At 52.9% G+C, this 11,204-nt stretch overlaps 1 protein-coding gene across 1 annotated transcript in view; it reads right to left on the bottom strand.

Annotated features, from left to right (window-relative positions):
* Nucleotides 1-10,746, bottom strand: part of CRACR2B (calcium release activated channel regulator 2B) — a gene marked incomplete at its 3' end in the record, with an annotated part of 27,214 nt that extends 16,468 nt beyond the window's left edge. The window contains exon 1 of the mRNA XM_010135471.1: nucleotides 10,689-10,746. The remainder of the gene's footprint in view (nucleotides 1-10,688) is intronic.
* Nucleotides 10,747-11,204: the final 458 nt, after the last annotated feature.

Here is an 11,204-nt window from a genome sequence, read left to right as displayed (position 1 = left end):
GTGTATGACACCCCCCCAACCCAATCCACCTCCTGCCTCAGTGGCACCACGTACCACCCTCCAGCAGCTTTTCTTCAGCAGCACCATCCCATCGTTAAAGCCTTGTTGCACTGATGGCTTCAGCCCTCTCCTCCTGCAGGTCCGTGCTCTGCATCGCCGGGTAGAGGCGAGCTGCACGAGCAGGCTGAGCGCAGATTTAAACAGCGCTGGACAAAGAGGGCTCGAGGGCTGACCCGGTTTTTTTCCTCTTCAAGAAGTTAAAAGCCACATACAGATGCCATGATAACAAGTTAATTCTGTTTGCACTTGTAGTACAGGCGGATGAAGAGCGTGATGGCCGGGAAGAATGTCACATGCGAGAACTACATGAAGCTGACACAAAAGGAGAAGGCGATTACACGCCACGCTGTTTGACTCCATTTATTACTCCTGGTTCGTGAGCCAGAGGGTGGTTCTGCTTCAGAGAACAAGCAGAACGCTCTGCTCCCCCTCGCAGATCAGGGTTTTTCCAGGGCACCTCCATTTCATGTCACTTGAGAAGATATTTGTTCAAAAACCTGCAGAAGACTACCCACAAATGGGCACCACTCCGTGCTTCTGGTCAAGTCGACATCCCTGGCACGCAGCGGACACAGAGCCGGGCCCAAGCGCTGGGGAGGAGGGAAGGAAGGCAGCCTGGAAAAGGAGAAGGCAGGAGGGTCTTTCTCTTGCTCTTTTTCAAACCTACCCTTCCACTAAGGGGGGTTCTTTTTGTGTGTGTGTGTGTGTCTTATGGAGTCAACGCAGCAAATTTTGGAGACTAAAGCTTGGCTCTTTCCGTTAGCTGGACGGTCAGCTTGCTTCTGATGGCAAGTCTGTACGTGTGAGCAGTGACGGACACCAGCTTCTTTCTCACGTTCCAGTAAGAGGAGCAAAGCTGGCCTTGGAAGAAAAGGAAGAAGCCCCCACCATCGTACGCTGCCTGGATCTTACAGCTGACCACAGGGAGGACCCATGCGGCCACGCTGACACACGACGAACATTGGCTGCTACAGGCCACCTTGCCGACGCTTTCTGCCACGAAGACGTGGCCTTGGCACGAGCAGCGCCATGGCAGCAGAGGGCGAGCGCAGGCAGCAGCAGGGGAGGAAACGGAACAGGAGTTCAAAGCAAGAGCCAGAATAAGAAAAGGCACAAATAAGAAATACGCTTTCTGAACCACCCCTCCAGCTGCCTGAGAGACTCCGAGGTGCCCCGAAGTAAAGATCTTACTTCCTTATTACCAACTTCAGCATTTCCATCTCAAACGCCAGAGCAGCCCACACAAACGACGTTTCCCCAGTTCTGCTGCAGCAAATGAAAGGCTGTACAAGGAGGATGTTCTGTTCTCTCTCCAAGACCTATTTGCAAGCTGAAATGAGACCCATTACCTCCCCACCTCCAGCACCTCCTCGTTTTATCAAAGCCCAGCTGTACTGTAGCTCCCAAACACCAGCTGAGCTAAAAGCCTCTTCATTAGAAGAGCCAGGAGCCTGACGGGGGCAGGAGTCTGAAAGGACTTCACTCACGTGTGAAGGTTCGAGACCACTCACTCAATGTTCAGAGCACAGAGTCTCTTGTTCAAGCTGCTCCAAGAGACTCCAAGCCAGATGCGGCTCTTTCAGTGGCAGGACAGCACTTGTAGAGGAGCAAAGCAGCAAATAAGGGTACCCCAGGAAGCAAAACACGCTACAGCTCTGACAGCCTTCTCTCCCAGAGACCTTTGACTGAGAAGCTCATCGCCTCCATCCCCGCTGGTAAGGGTGCTGCATGGCAGAAGTACAGATGAGGCACAAAGCAGATCTCAGTCTAACAAGGGTTGTTGTACCTTCCCCACCTACCTCCCCCATCACGGCAGCCTACTGGGAAAGCAGCTCCATCAGCAAGACGCAGAACATCTCTGAAGGACAACTCGGAAAGAGGCTGAGGTCACCAGAGTACTAAAAATGTACTGGACTGGTACCCAAAAGCGAGACCAGCAGAGCTGGCTTGGGTGCAGAAAGGTCATCTTGGGAAGAGCCGTGCTTGCCTGACACTAGTGGGAAAGGCAGAGAAGACAGAAATGGGATTCTAATGCTTTCAGCAAACCTGCCGGGCTCCCCCAGCCAGACGCAGCCAAGACACCCCCAGTGACAAAGCCAGCAGTTGTTACCAAAACTTCCTGACAGGATTAATTTTTCCAGATCTCTTCTGGTGGGACAAGGTAGTCATTGAGTCAGCACCAGTTAAGAATAAATTTTCGCACCTACCCTGGGGTCAGGACAATCTCTGTATCTTGGGCTGTTCATTTCCATCGTAAGAATATGCACAATGGGTCATGGCAGAGCTCGTCTAGCCCAGCACCCTCCCTGCAACGATGGCCATGAGTGGCTGGTGAGGGAAGAGTAGCACCAGGGCAAGCACAGAGAAGGCTTTCCTGAAGAGATCTGCCAGCTTTGAGCCATGTCAGGCTGGGCAATTCCTGAGGCACATGGTTCCTCCCTCGCCTTCCAAGACCCCAGCCCAGCCTCCTGTCGAATTGGTATGAAACATCCTCTGCTGATAGAAAGAGGGTGCCTGCTGCAGTTGGCGGGCACTGACATAGCTGCATGGCACTACTCTGATTTTCTGGTACATGGTTTGACCAGCACCCACTCCACAAGAGACCGAGACCCAGCTTCAGCTCCAACAAGTGCCACATTCATCTGGGAACCACGGCAGAGACCACAAACTCCTCTCCCAGGGGCTGGGATATCTACCAGGAAGATGGAATTGCCAGGGACGTGGGGGCCCCAACAGCCCTGGCACGTGTGTAACGCTCTGCTGCAGGCCCCCTTCCCCAGCCCAGGGGTTTGGCTGCCCCTGCTCGAGGTCAGCTCTGATCCTGCACAGTCCACGTCTGGGCAGTGCCCAACATCTGAGCGACGTGACACGGAGCTCAAGAGAAAGATGGTCCTCAGGATCAGTGGATTATGCCAGATTCTCTCCTGCCACAGTGTGTGCTGGGGCCCAGCAAGCAAAAGTTCACCTGCTCCTACAAGACAACTCTCCCAGAGGCTGGAAAGCTCTGGAAACAGAGATCTTCCCAGACACAGCACGGAACGGGAAATTCGGCTGCCAGGGAAGGCAGCTAGAGACAGGCCTCGTATTTCTGCGCAGAGGTGACTCGGACCGCTCTGACGTGCCTGTTTTAACTGCGTGAGGCTCAAGTTGGTCCTGTGCGAAGCTGTGCCAGGAAGCCAGCTGGGTCCCACAGGCACGGTGTTCTCTGGGGACATGGTCCGTCCTGACTCAGGTTGCCATATGGCCCTGGGCGAGTCACGTCACCTGCCTTTGCCGACAGACCGTCAGCATCTCCGACTCGCTTCCAATGCTTGTGTCAGCTGGCGCTTTATTTCAAGACTGTTCCTGGAGACCGATAATTACACGTGAAACTCAAGCGTCAGAATTGTTTCAGAGCCTCGAAGCTGAAGAACGAAAAACTTGAACACAGAGCTTGAAGAAACTGCACATTTCCACACACAGCAACACAGACCCACGGTGATTTTCCGGGAAAGGGGAGATGCTACTGTCGAGGTGGCGTCACAGGCTCATGGTTTCCAACTTACTGTCTCAGAAAGCTTCCTGCACCAATCAGTGTTAAAGAGGGGAAGAAAAGTCATGGCTGGAACGCCATCAGCAGCCGAGCCCTTACCTCCACGACCGCCGTGCGCCCAGGTCAGCTCTGCTGGTTTCTGTTTGCCGCAGCCTGAGGACAAGGAGGAAAGCTGGGGGTGCAGCCAGCTTTCCCGTGACTGGTCCTTAGCTGAGCCCCATCCCCGCAGGGTTCTGTCCCTGCGCTGAGTGTTCCCAGCCGTCCCGCCTCGCTGCGAGACAGTGACTCAACCGCTAACGAAGGAGGAAGAAATGAAGCCCAGCTGGCTGAGCGGCTCTCCCAGGACCACTGAGCAAGCCCAGCGCTGGGCTCCCGCGGAGCACTAAGGGAGAGCAGGTTTTGCTCTCCTGTACCACCGTGGTTTTGGTGACCTGGTGGTAGGAGGGAACACTGAAGAACTGTTAAAGGTACAGAGTAGGTGTCCAAGATGTACCACAAGCTAAAGTGCTCAGATACCAGCTGGGAAGCTTCCCGAAAGATACCCTCCTGTACCTTTGCCCAGGACAATATTATTAGAAGCAACAAGACCAGCCCCACAATAAAGCTAAATATTTAAGCCATTTATTTAAACACGCCAGAAGAACACACACCCTTTCCTTTCTACTTCTGGTGCAGAAGAAAAGCCTTACAACGACAGAGGAAGGAGCTCACGGGGTGTTTAGGCATGCATCGATCGTGCTCCCGACACACGTGCTGGATGAGACAGGTTTGACCCCAGGCACAATACACCATCACACAAAGAGCAGGAGGTGAAGGGCTGGGGTAAGGGATGCTGCAGCAGAAGCCGAGCGCTTCAGCAAATTACAAAGGCACAGCAAAAGCAGGCCGAGGTGTGGTAGTGTGAAATGTTTGTTGCTTGCTCATGGGATGGGAGCATCACGCAGGAGCAGCTGACGGGTACGTTTTAAAAGGGCAACAGAAGCTTCACAGCTCCTCATGCCATCTTATACCAAGCACTCAGAATGCCCTGGGTTGGAAGGGGCCTTCAAAGCTCATTTAGCCCAACCCTGCTGGCTGTGTTCTCCCTTCCTTTCCCTCTCAACGCTTTGAAAGCCAATAATTAATAGGAAAAGTGCTCGTTGTGGGACTTGGTCACATCTACACATCCCACACTCCAAAGTGCTCGGAGATTCAGCGATCAAACACAGCTACTGACAATTATTACGCTATCTGAACGCAGTGACAAAATTACAGCCGCACAAACCCGGCCAGGCGAAGGCAGGGCAGAGGTGTCACCAGGGAGTGACACCAACCCCCATGTCACAGGGGCATCCACACAGGCCAAATGTCCAAAAGCTGCTCAAAGGACCTGGGAACCTGTTTGGTGGAAATTGTTCTAAAAGGCTCTGCCACAGTTGCTTGTCAAGGCTGAGAGGAGAGCGGAAAGAAAAGGGTTATTTCTCAGTGAGCTTTCCTGAAACTTAATTTCATTCTTTCCCTTCTCTAGGAAATTTGAATCCATTGTTTGGAGTTTGTTTGGGTGGTTGTTGGGTTCTCCCTTCCCAAAGGGAACAGCAGGAAAAGAAATAACACTAAAAAATGGGAAAAACACCAATTGTTTTGCAAGGGTTTTTTTTCTTTAGAAAACCCCTCAGAAACGCGTACACACCCTGGGCAGAGCGCCTGGAATCAGGTGCAGCATCTAGAGCTACACTTCACCCTCTCTCTCTTTTGATTACACCCCTTTAAGGAAACAGGAACAAATCCAGGAACCTTTGTGGTGTTTACCCAGCAGGAGATTAGCTCGGCTCGATAGCCTGGAGCTAACCCACGCCGCAATATTGAGGGATGACTTCATCTGGGCTACACCGGCACGATGCAGAGGTATCCCCCAGAAACACCGACAGCCGCAAAGAATGCTCCTTCATTCTGAACAGCACCTGGAAAAGGTGCTCTGTGGCAGGTCACCGGTTCCCTCGACAGAGCTCTAAGCCGAGCGGTTCTGCAGGGCTTGCTGAACCAACTGCTCGGTCTGCGCTGAAAGAACTTGCCATGGAGACGCTTGTTTGAGCAGACTCAACACTCCTCTCTGCGAGGAACTTGAGATCGGCAACTGCTCTCATTTCAAGAGGTGAACAAATAAACTTCTTAAAGCTGCACTCACTGATGCTTCCCAAAAGCACAGCACATCAGAAAACACCAAGGCATGCCAAGAACCAGCAGTATAGTGACTCTTCACACAGACAGGCATCCACAACACACCAAAACAATATTCTTTCCCAGAAATCGCCGTGAATCCTCCATCACACCCACACACGGCTCCCCAGCTATGCCATCGCCAGCCAGTGACATTCTCATGCTGGCAGAGGTCACAGCATGGGCACTGCAAACGCTGCAGGCGTGTGTTTGCTCTGGAACTGCTCCTACTGACCAGGGTTTTGGCTCTGCTGGGTTGTTTTGCTTGGGGAGCACAGAGAGAAAGCATCAGTTTTTCCTCTAGCAGTATCTGGGCCAAGAGTTAATTCTCAGCAACTAAAACCAAAATCCACATCCCATGGTAAACAGCTCATGGTCCTGGATTGGTCAGTATAACCAGCACACAGCTGATTCTCCAGATACGACATAACAAATAGCAACAGCTAGTTTTAAAACAACTAATTTTTTAAAATTCCTTCGCTTTACAAAGGCTTATAGGTTTCCTGAAACTTTTTTTCCTAAAAGACTGTGACATCTCATACAACGCAACATACGGATTCATCTTATACACCACAGCAGCGGAGGCACGGGAGAACCAGCAATAACCCTAACCCTCAGGCTTCGAGAAGAATTCGTAGCATTTCCACAGGCTGGCGATGAGGCTGCACATCCACAGAGGACCCTATCGGCCAGCAGTACGTAAACATCACTCACTCAGTCCGGTAGAAAAGGCTCTGGGCAGTACCAAGCTTCCCACTGATGCTGTCAACGTTCTACCATAAATACTGGAGGACAGAGACAACAGGCTCAAGAACGGAGCTGAGAAAGCCAGGATGTTTTAGCTGTGGTGAAGGGATGCTACAGCCCGTACTCCGCCAGTGGACACCGCTGACAGCCCTTGGGAGCTGGAGGTCGGTGCCACCCTGAGTTCAGCACTACACAGGCAGACCACGCCGGTGGAACACCAGGCACGCTGACCGCCAAGCGGGTGCTCTGCTCTGCTGCTGATTCCTATGGGCCAGGCAGGCAGGAGGTAAACAAACGGTCTTTGCCGGCCCAGATGCGAGGAAAGGAGGAGAGAAGACAGAGGACTTGGCATCAGACATGCCGCATCTTTTCTGATTCACAGGAAAGCCGAGCACTGGGAGCCCAGGCAAAGGAGATCCCTGCTCTCTTCTACTGCACTTCTCCAAGGGCTGGTGCAGCAGGCAGAAACGCCCTGTAAGGAAGACAGCTCCAGCCCTAAGCTGGCATTTAGAGGTCTTCGAGTAGTCTTTACAGGAAACTACATAAATCCAGGGCAGCTCCTCAGCTTGTTTGATTGAACATCGCTGGCCATTCCCTCCTGCCTTACCTGTCCCTTCAGCAAAGGGAGCACTAGCACGCAGAGCAGGCTGCACCAGAGACAACTGTCAGAAGTTAGCGGGCTTCTGTTGGGCTCATGTCACTCGTTACTGAACGGGCAAGATGTCATCCAGGAGAACCCGACACATGACGAGCACCTCCTCGGCTGCTGCAGCTCGGCAAGGACACGTCAGCAGAAGTGCTGCTGCGGGGCCTGCTTTCAGAGCCCGAGAGCTGCAGAGGCACCAGGACACAAGGTTCTTCCCTAGCGCTGAGGAGTGCAACCCCACTTGGTATCCGGCAGAGAAACCTGGGGCTGAAAGGAGGCACCCGTCAGCCCTGTGTTGGTGGAGAGCTAAACACACTCTGTCAGCGCCGCCAGTGCACTTCAAGGGCAAAACTGCATCCCGCGGGAACAGCCTTTTGTGGAGTAAGTGGTTAAAAGGTTCTAATGGATGGACAAAGCTTCAAATGCAAAAAGTTATTTGTGCATTGGCTGTGTAACCCATTCCCGAATGGAAGAGACGGCAAAGAATTGTCCCCACTTTAAGGAAAGAATCCAGGAGCCTCAGCTCAAAGCGGGTGGTGGCGGTTTCAGGAGGAAGCACGTCTCTGCAGCGTGTCCACTACAGTGGGGGACTCACTGACACGGGGTGCCGAGGGTGTCACAGGCACTCGCGACCTGCAGAAGAGGCTGGTTTTTCTTCCCTGGGTTTGTCCATAAAGAACTATTACAGAAAATCTTTCTTTTGGTGAACATTTTCTGAGCCACAAGCAGCCAGAAGAGCGTAGTGGGAACTCTCCACAGTTACACGGTTATGCTGGAACAACAAGGGAACCTGCTACTAGCTACTGTTGGAAACATGGTGCTGGTTCACCCTGTTTGTTCCTCAGCATGAACAGAGGCTGCTTCCTCATCAGCCTGGAGTCTTGAAGTACCTGGAGTCTCCTGCCAAAAGGACCACAGCATTTTCGCTCAGGACACCCCTCTGAGCTCCGACAGCCAAAGGTCAGGCTCCTCCCCATCAGAGCCATACCCTGTGTGCCGAACTCGACTCAGACCCCCCCCTTGAGCCTCAGAGTCAAGCTGTCTATGTGATACTGGAACAAACACTTCCCCTTTCCAGCCAGAAGCTGGATGTCTCTCTGACAGCCCACGCACCTTGTGTGACTTCAGCAAGAACCCCCCTGGGCTGCTGTTCCCCAGGCACACTCATCCCGCAGTCGGTCACCCTCTCTGGGCACCTTTCCAGTAGTTCTCACCTCTGGTGTAAAAGAGGAAAACAACTGGCGTTCGCTTCATGGCGGAGGATCTTTCTGCCACCCAGCCTCAGGGTGCTGAAGGAGAAAGGTGTTGACCGCTGCCACTCGTTGGCTGCCTCTCGTTGTTCTGTCACTCATTCATTGCATCTCCCAACAGCCACCCAGTGTCCTGAGCTCAAGCCTCTGCTTGCAAGTTTTCCTCAGCCACTTCAGTGCCCCCTTTGCACGGAGGCTAAAAATCCTATGACAAGCCCATGTTCCCTGGACTAGCACAGGCTCACAGAGGTGGGCAAGAGCCTTACATTTGCTGATCGAGATCCTTGATCTTGAGACCAGGCTTATACAAATGAAAATTCACATTCTTCCATTGTCCTCCAGTAGCTCCTCCACCACACACACGCACAGATAAAATATCAGACCGGAACAGTGGACCACCAGTCTCCTTCCAAAGGAGAAGCTTCTTTCCGCTAAAGCCCCCACTCACCCTGCAGCACTTGAAACGTCCTTATCCAGAGGACTACAACTGCAGGGGGGATGCAAGAAGTTCAAGCATTTTTCCCTCATCCCAAGAAATTTGCCTCCAGTATCTTGAGACCTGGACACGGCGATTCACCCCCATAATCTTTTCTGGCCTGCACGTTAGCGATGGGACCAGGGGAGAAGCTTCCCCTCGCTACTCTGAATGTGCGAGAGGCACCTGAAGGACAAAATCAGTTTGCAAAGATTGACGAGCAAGAACGAGGACAAAGAGGATTTCTCAGCACCGCAGCTCCCTGGTTGGTGCTGTATTGGTTTTGCCCGGGAGCGATTATGGGACCCACGGACAGTGTGACCTTTCCGCAAATGCTATTAAAAGGACAAACAAAGCGGGGGCAGCTGGGTGAAGCTGATTTCCAAGAAGAGAGTTAACCCTTTCTCTGCCTCATGCCACAGGCACACGCGTGTGGCACTCGGTTACCTCTCAGCTAAGGAGCTGCCCTGGTAACAGCGGGTGTTACCCGCTGGGTACTGAGTAACCCCGTTACTCCAGGGAGCTCAGGAGGGGTGGGCTGTGCTGTGCAAAACGCCTTTCCTGAGGTGCCAGTGTAACCCGTGCACTGGAAAAGGATGAAATCCATGCCTGTGCAGAGCCACCTCCTGCTGTCAGACCACGGAGGGGGCCACAGGCCAAGCCTTGGATCCGGGGAGTCAACACTCGCCCTCTCCTGAATGGAGAGAGGAGCAGTCTGAATGCCCGAGAACCCCAGGGTCTCATACAAGACATCTGAAACATCCTCTCCCTTCCTCATTCAAGGCAAACAATCACAACAAAATAATAAAAGCCTCAGATTTCTTCAAAACAGAAAATGAAGGAGTGTTTTGAGCAGCCACAAGCCCTGGACCGCTCCTGCAGGGAGCAGAGTAACACGTGTGGCTGAAGGGCACGCGTTCCCATGTACCAGCCCCAGCTCTGTGCGCGGAGCAGCCAAAGCCAGGGGTGGCATTTGAAGTGAACTCGGAGGCAGACGCTGTCCGAGAGGTGCCTTCGTACAACAAGGTGAAATTATGGGGTGGAGGAACACTCTCCTCTTCAACAAAAGCTGCCTGGGAGCCAGAAGCCCATGGCAGCCACACTGATGCAGGATTACAGACCATGAGGCAGGAGGGACAGGTGGAAAGAGAACGGAGAATTTCCCGACAGAGGTTTTTAAAGGAAAATTTCTAAGTCTTCACAAAGTACGCAGTAGAAAATCCTTAGTTCTTCATCTAGCCAGCTCAAGGCATCCATTTCACAAGGAAACATCACAACCCCACGTATTCTAAGCACGTACTTTTTTGCCCTTTCCTCTTGCAAAGGTAACTGTTGCAGCTCCTACTCTCCATCAGCAGTTTCCCAAACCACTGAGTCACTAGAACCAGCTCGGTGACCTGCAGAACCGCATCAGAACTAAGAGCAGCTTTCATCAGTTCCACATCAGCAAAGACCTCGGGTGAACCCAGCTGAAGCATTAACCCTCTGTTAATGGAGCTCCTCCAGCTCTTAAAAACCAATGAGTAAATTTTCCTTCCTCCATCGGGGAATAAGGACCGTTTTCTGCAGTGACACACACGTGCTGCTGTGCTCGGCGAGTTCTACTCTGCTGCTTTAAAGCACAAGCAGGAAGTTGGAACAGAAAGTTCCTCGGGAGAAACTCTGCTGAGACACAAACCCCTCCAGACTTCCTTCTCAAGCAATTCCTTGCCCAGATGACAGAGACTTTTGTCCCTCCCCGCCACCTGCTGCACAACCTCAGTTTTGGGTGTCCCCGAATACCTCGAGCGGCAGGAGGGTATCGCTGCCCTTCTCTGGAACCACGCGATATTCCACAGCAAAAAGCTAGCGAGAACCAGCACGGCCGCTGCAAACAGAATCCGAGCAGCTCCAGCACGGAGGTGTGGTTTGCAGGGCTCCCCGCGCACCTCAGCCCCTTCCCAACACCGGCCAGCAGCCGGTGGTTCAGAGGGCCGCGCCAGAAAACCTGCCATTCATCTCCCAAAGTCAATCCCGTGTAATCCCGCCTCACACACGATGCTGAAGGAGAAGGGCTTGTTTCTGAGCTGCCTGAAGCCAGCAGGGAGGAAGTGGTAGGAAAGCAGATGATCCCTCGTCTCACGCTGAACTTACCTGAGAAACTCTAGCTGTGCCAGTGGGTGGCTCGCTGCCTACCTCCCAGCCCGGTTCACCAAGGGCAGGGCTGGAAACCACCCCCGGGAGTCCCGCCTCAAGTTTAACTCCGCTGTTACGTTGCTGGCAGCCTGTGTCACAAAGAGAAGCACAGAGAGCTCGGCA

This window comes from Buceros rhinoceros, unplaced genomic scaffold, assembly GCF_000710305.1.
Source record: "Buceros rhinoceros silvestris isolate BGI_N320 unplaced genomic scaffold, ASM71030v1 scaffold7670, whole genome shotgun sequence".
Lineage (NCBI taxonomy): Eukaryota > Metazoa > Chordata > Aves > Bucerotiformes > Bucerotidae > Buceros > Buceros rhinoceros.
This window is presented reverse-complemented; position numbering and strand designations above follow the sequence as displayed.